The 6,988-nt window shown below is 40.3% G+C and overlaps 1 long non-coding RNA gene across 1 annotated transcript; it reads left to right on the top strand.

The window, feature by feature from the left end:
* The first annotated feature begins 1,342 nt into the window (after positions 1–1,342).
* LOC119913315 lies at positions 1,343–2,199 on the top strand. The gene is made up of 4 exons (XR_005446436.1): positions 1,343–1,407; positions 1,501–1,673; positions 1,767–1,939; positions 2,033–2,199. It is a non-coding gene; the product is annotated as an uncharacterized LOC119913315 (long non-coding RNA).
* Positions 2,200–6,988: the final 4,789 nt, after the last annotated feature.

Below are 6,988 nucleotides of genomic sequence, written 5' to 3'. Positions count from 1 at the left end.
CTTTTTGGTACGTCTGGACATGATACATGTGCCACAGAAATTTCATCCATGTAGTTAAAACGTGCTGCGGGGGCTGCTTCGTTAAAGGTCACTTCCTGTTGCCAGTAGGTGGCGCTGTGATGAATTTTGGTAAGTAGATGTATTCAGGGCGGGACTCCTATCAACCAAGTAAAGTTTGGTAGAGATTTGAGCATGTACAGTGAGGTTACAACAACTTCCTGTTTCACTGCAAATCATTTCAATGCTACACCAGGGACAAGCCCACAGGGCGCAGGAGCATCATTTTTAGACAGGATGTTCCTGATTTTCGCAATATTACGTAGGTGAAAAAAGGCGGTCCTTGAAATTTGCTTAATGTGAGACTTAAATGACATGTCCTGATCAAAGATAACTCCAAGATTCCTCACAGTGGTGCTGGAGGCCAGGGCGATGCCATCAAGGGAAACTATATCTTTAGACAATGCGTCACGGAGGTGCTTGGGCCCCAGAACAATAACTTCAGTTTTATCTGAGTTTAACATTAGAAAATTAGAGGTCATCCAGGTTTTAACATCCTGAAGGCACATTTGAAGTTTAGCTAACTGATGAGTTTCATCTGGTTTGATCGATAGATCTAACTAAGTATCATCTGCATAACAATGAAAGCTTATGGAATATTTCCTGATAATATTGCCTAAACGAAGCATATATAAAGTGAAAAGGATTGGTCCGAGGACAGATCCTTGAGGAACTCCATGAGCAGTCTTAACTTAGCGCTCTGGCTCATTCTGCTTCCTGATGCGTCTATTAGAGTACATCTCGAATGAAAGGTAACTCACATTCGAGAATTCACGATACATTTCCCATAGTAAAATCGTATTTTGTAGTATTTCCAAAGGTATGCTCTATTGTTCCTAAAAGTGTATCCAGTGCAAAATTCCAAAAAGGGAATATCAATGTCTAATTTGAGGTAGCCTTCTGCATATTGGACATGTATGCAACAATCTAAAGATGAAATCTTATTTCCTAATTTAACTCCAAGAATGAAATCCAATTGTCTAAATCTTCCAAACACAGAATCTGATATGTTACAAAGAGTGTCCAATTCTCTATGCAGGATACCAGAATGAGAACATTAATGTCTGAAGTTGAGTAGCTCTGTTGAAAAACATCGACATTGTCAGTACAAATATTGTATGTGCTCCTAACATCCCAGGAATTCAAGCTTTTAATGCATTTAATGTACTCGTTCAAATGGTTCACATGGTCATATCTTGTTTTATTCAACTTGGAAGATGTCCCAAAGAGAGTCGTCACCTGACTGTTACTTCCTCAAAAATCGTTAACAACGCACTGGAGGCTGAAGATGCAGCCGGAGAAACTGCCCGAGCGTTGTCTCGTCCGTCTTCTGATGCTGTGCCTGGTTCCGTAAGTTTACATATCACACAATTTCACACATTTCAGAGGTGAAAACAGATACTGTACATCACAATACAAATTGACCGTCTTCTTTTGTTTCAGCAGCAACATTGTGGTTGTGAGGTGGAAAAGGAACCGTCATCCTCCAGCTGTTAATATTAGTGACGGAAATATTGTTAGGTTGTTCTAAAAGGAGTCGGCACCTCAAGTTCATAGCCTGCAAGTTCTGCGGCCAGGCGGTCTCTCATCCACCTCCTGATGCTGTGCCTGGTTCCGTAAGTTTACATATCACACAATTTCACACATTTCAGAGGTGAAAACAGATACTGTACATCACAATACAAATTGACCGTCTTCTTTTGTTTCAGCAGCAACATTGTGGTTGTGAGGTGGAAAAGGAACCGTCATCCTCCAGCTGTTAATATTAGTGACGGAAATATTGTTAGGTTGTTCTAAAAGGAGTCGGCACCTCAAGTTCATAGCCTGCAAGTTCTGCGGCCAGGTGGTGTCTCATCCACCTCCTGATGCTGTGCCTGGTTCCGTAAGTTTACATATCACACAATTTCACACATTTCAGAGGTGAAAACAGATACTGTACATCACAATACAAATTGACTGTCTTCTTTTGTTTCAGCAGCAACATTGTGGTTGTGAGGTGGAAAAGGAACCGTCATCCTCCAGCTGTTAATATTAGTGACGGAAATATTGTTAGGTTGTTCTAAAAGGAGTCGGCACCTCAAGTTCATAGCCTGCAAGTTCTGCGGCCAGGCGGTCTCTCATCCTCCTCCTGATGCTGTGCCTGGTTCCGTAAGTTTACATATCACACAATTTCACACATTTCAGAGGTGAAAACAGATACTGTACATCACAATACAAATTGACCGTCTTCTTTTGTTTCAGCCGCAACATTGCGGTTGTGAGGTGGAAAAGGAACCGTCATCCTCCAGCTGTTAATATTAGTGACGGAAATATTGTTAGGTTGTTCTAAAAGGAGTCGGCACCTCAAGTTCATAGCCTGCAAGTTCTGCGGCCAGGTGGTGTCTCATCCACCTCCTGATGCTGTGCCTGGTTCCGTAAGTTTACATATCACACAATTTCACACATTTCAGAGGTGAAAACAGATACTGTACATCACAATACAAATTGACCGTCTTCTTTTGTTTCAGCAGCAACATTGTGGTTGTGGGGTGGAAAAGGAACCGTCATCATTAACATTAACACACCACCTGCTAATGATAATGCAGATGCCTTCACACACACACACACACACACACACACACACACACACACACACACACACACAAACTTACAAAAAAAACCATGACAAGGTTAATAAAAGTTTTTTCAATGTCAAAAAATGTGTACTCTTTCACTGGGGATGGGGATGAGATTGTGTCCAATTCCCTATGCAGAATTCCAGACTATGAACATTCAATGTATATCAATGTCAGCCAAATAAATAGGTGTCATAAAATATAAAATAACTGTAAGATATGCAAGTCCACCTTTGTTTTTAATGCCAGAGTGGTTAGGTTTTGTTCCATTTTTCATTAAGTTGATTTAGAAAAATCTCTGGAGCATTGTTTTCTTTGTTAAAATGAAGGTTTTTGTTTTTTAAAGTGATGACCGAGCGGCTGAAAGTGAGTTGATGATCAGCTGAGCCTCTTAAATCAGCATTTGACTGGCCTGAAATAACATCCATACGTATAAAACACTTCAAAATTACAAAAAATACAATTCCAAACGAGCGATCCTCCCTTCCAAGTTCTAATATCACATAATTACTTATAAAGGGATCGCCTGATTGGTTACCGCGCGTGGATTGCAGTGCACTGTTAACATAGGTCACACAGTCACATTACAGGCGGATGAGCGAAACACCTATTCAAGGTAACTCCTTCCAAATCAGTCTGATTTTGTGTCCTAATCACTAATGTTATGATTGAAAACACTAACAATTCCAAGAAATGTTTCTAGCAGTCCTATTTTTGTATCTTGAGCACTAATGTTATGATCGAAAACACTAACAATTCCAAGAAATGTTTCTGTAGGAGCCATATGGGTTATTTCCCTCCAAGCTACAGGGGGCATGATACTGAGTTGTGGTGTTAAGGCCGGTGCTTGCCTCAGGTAATTTAAGTGCCTGTGTTGATGCAACCTGGTGTTGTTCATTTCTAAGGTAATAAAAACGTAACGGTTTATTACGTAAGGTCTTTATACCCCGCTGAAAACATAGTTATGGGTCTTGTATTGCATTTCTGTCAACAGATCTAAGAAATATTACACACTGAACCTTTAAAAGGGCGTAATTCCAAATGAATGGTCCTTTCTGCTGCCATAATTCCAAAACGAGAATATGCAAATGTTTGTTTACTATGTAAAGATATCAAATTCCAAGCAACTGCTCCTCCATTCCAGTATGTAGTGTGTAAATATTGTGCATTGTGTTCATCTAGTTAATTTGATCTACAATTCCAAACGACTGATCCTCCCATCCAAGTTCCAAGGTCCGTGTACGTTCTGATAGTTTGTTTTTTTGTTTGTTGAGAAAATAAAGACAGGTGGACCAGGTGAAGTAATAGTTCACATTAAAATAAAAGCCAAGCTTTTAGAACGGTCAGATCTGTAACATTATGCAACACTAACGTTGGTATACCAGGGTGATGTTAGATGAAAATAAATAAATAAATAAACCTGGACCAAGAGAAATACGTTAGCAACAGTAGTTGATTACATGCACTATAATATTGTGCATTTATTCATGTAAACAGCAAGAGTCACGTTTTTTTTAAGCGCATTGTTTGGTGCAATACAGTTGGTAGGCTAATATAGGTTACCCTAAGAAATGATTGTGTATGCAGAGTTGTTACTGTCAGCGCTATATTTTGAATATTAAATTCATATTTAATCTGGTTTCCACCGTAATGTACCAAGTTGTTTCCCCTTTCTACCAGCAGGTGGCATGTACTGTGTCTTTAGTAAATGTTTTGAATCCAGATTACCGATACAGATGTATTTATTGTTGTTCATTTCATTTGGTTTTTGATATTTGTCTTATGTCTTATTTGCAGCCTAGTTATCATCTTCATCATTCACCCTCAGCCCAGAGTTAAAGCTGCACGCCCTTCTGTTCTAACCTGGTTCTAACACTGCTGTCAGCTTCTCAGCAGCTCTGACAACAAACGCACATCAGAAATGTCCTAATGTAGGCCTTCACTAGCAAGGAGCACGCCACAACAATATGTCGTTTAAAGGTTTAATGAATGTCCTGGATGTACATATAGATGAATGAATGTAAGGGGGGAATGGTGGTGGAGAAAGGATGCCATCTGGATGCTGATCTGGGAGGCTGCATGATGAGTGGGCAGCTGGGGGTTCCGTCTCGGTAGAAGTTTCGCCCGAGTGATTTATTGACCCCCCAGACGGTACCTAGATGAGACATGAGAGAGTGGTGCACCGGGTTGAATAGGAAGGGATGAGGGATGAAGGGATGAGAGGGTAAAGGGTGAGTGGATGAAGGGAAGGGAGAGGGAGGGTGGGTCGAGCAAACTGAGACAGAGGAGGCTGGTTGAATAGCCCCGGTGTAGATATACTTGTCAGCTGATTCGAGGTGTGGTTTTAGGCGTGGCCCTGCTCCTGAACTTAAGTTAACTAATTAACTTCATATCTGGCCAAAAGAAGGATTTACCAGTGTGCTATATACTGTGTGAATCTTTCTTCTCCATGTGTATAACATACAACACTCCCACTGTATCATGCAAGTGAAGAGAACACTTTCCATACAACAATTATTCAACATATAGAGCACATACATACTTTCAAATGCATTTAATGTACAATCTATGGCTGCAGAACATTGACTGTGAAGCCATGAGTTAAGAGCATTTTACGAGGTCCTCAAAAGAAAGTCCAAAAACTTAATTACATTATTAAAAAACAGGCTGTCAACGCTGAGAATGTCTTCTCAGGACATCGGTCAGGCCTCTGAGGCCACATTTAAAATGTTCTGGCTGATATTGTATGCTAACAAATACAAACAAAAAACAAAGTTAAAATAAAAAAAAGACTACAATGGCTTTTTAGTTGAACTTTGACCTGACCAAGCAGTTCCTCCCTCCTATGTTTTATGAGAGCAGCTCCTCCCCCTATGAGTAAAAACAAATTGGCATTTATGTATATATTATTCAAAAAACACACAGGCCTAGATGAGGGAAACCTTTAAAAAGTTGAAGCTAACTGTGCAGAAAAGCTGCCAGCCAGAAGACCTCCTGGGCCTCAGCCAGTACAGTATGCCCGCACCTACAAAGTCAGCACTGTGGCCCTGATTGTTGATCAGGTGAACACTGAGTGATCAGACTTTCTCTCAATAACACATGTGGAGTCTGTGGTCAACACTTTGAGGGACACTATTAGAAATTAAGAAGAATTAAGAAGGCCACATGCCATGGTAGTTGTGCTCTAGTTAGTTTACATATATATGTAGTTTATAAATAGTTTTTTGTTTGAAATGAAAAGATTTAAGCATACTGTTGTACAATATCAGCCAGAACATTTTAAATATGGCCTCACACACCTGACTGACGTCCTGAGAAGACATTCTCAGCATTGACAGCCTTTTCTTTTATAATTTAATTATGTTTTTGGACTTTCTACAGGCCTGCTGCTCTTGAGAACCTCATAAGAGTTACCTTATGGCTTCACAGTCAATGTTCTGCAGCCATAGCTCGTACATTTATATTAATACATAACATTACATGACGTTAATTATTGCCATGGATGTATGCTATACAGTGGTGCTCGAAGTTTCTAAACCTTTTAGAATTTTCTGAATTTACTGGCTTCCTGTCTCACTCAGGATTGAGTACAAGATGTCACTCCTTACCCACTAGTGCATCCATGGTGAAGGTGAGATTGTACATTAAATGCCTTTGAAATCATCTATGTGCTCTATATGTTGGATAAATGTTGTATGGAAAGACTTGTATGGATTCTCTTCACTCATTACTGCTGACTCATTACTATTCAAACATTGGAAAACACCCTGCTGCTGTAAACTTCTGAATTAGTGAGAAGGCTGCCTTGTGGATTATCAGAATTCTCCTCCCGAGTCTGACGGGAGCTCGCGTCTTTTTCCCCCCGTCTCCACATGACACAGCTACTCTTTCAGCCATTAAAAAAGTTCATGGCAGAGCAGTTATATTTCATTTTGTTTCCACTGAATTGCATTATGGTGATATCCTGGAGAAAAAGTTCATAAGACGCCTAAGGATAGGGCTTTGGAATATCTTGTACTGGAAATGCATGTGAGGTTAAAACTCGTTTTTACCTACCAGTTTCTCTTGTACTACGCATGCGCAGTTGACTCGAGTGAGTGGAACCACAAGATTGGCTGAAATATGTTTTACACCCCGGCTGTTAAAAGCAGAAGTTTGGTTTTCTGGCGGGAGGGGTGGGGTAACTGCCATATTTGGCCTTCAAGGCTTTCCCTATACAGTTGGATAGAGTGCCGTGTCTCCTGTATAAAACGTCCGTCTGTACCCACACATTAAACATGTCCTACAAAAAGCACCAGAGTTGGTTGAAGCCGCAA

Source organism: Micropterus salmoides, unplaced genomic scaffold (assembly GCF_014851395.1).
Source record: "Micropterus salmoides isolate LMB-PRFRI ecotype aquatic unplaced genomic scaffold, ASM1485139v1 Ms_hic_scaffold_2, whole genome shotgun sequence".
NCBI classification, from domain to species: Eukaryota; Metazoa; Chordata; class Actinopteri; order Centrarchiformes; family Centrarchidae; genus Micropterus; species Micropterus salmoides.
Note: the sequence above shows the minus strand (reverse complement) of the source record. Positions and strands in the feature narration are given on the sequence as shown.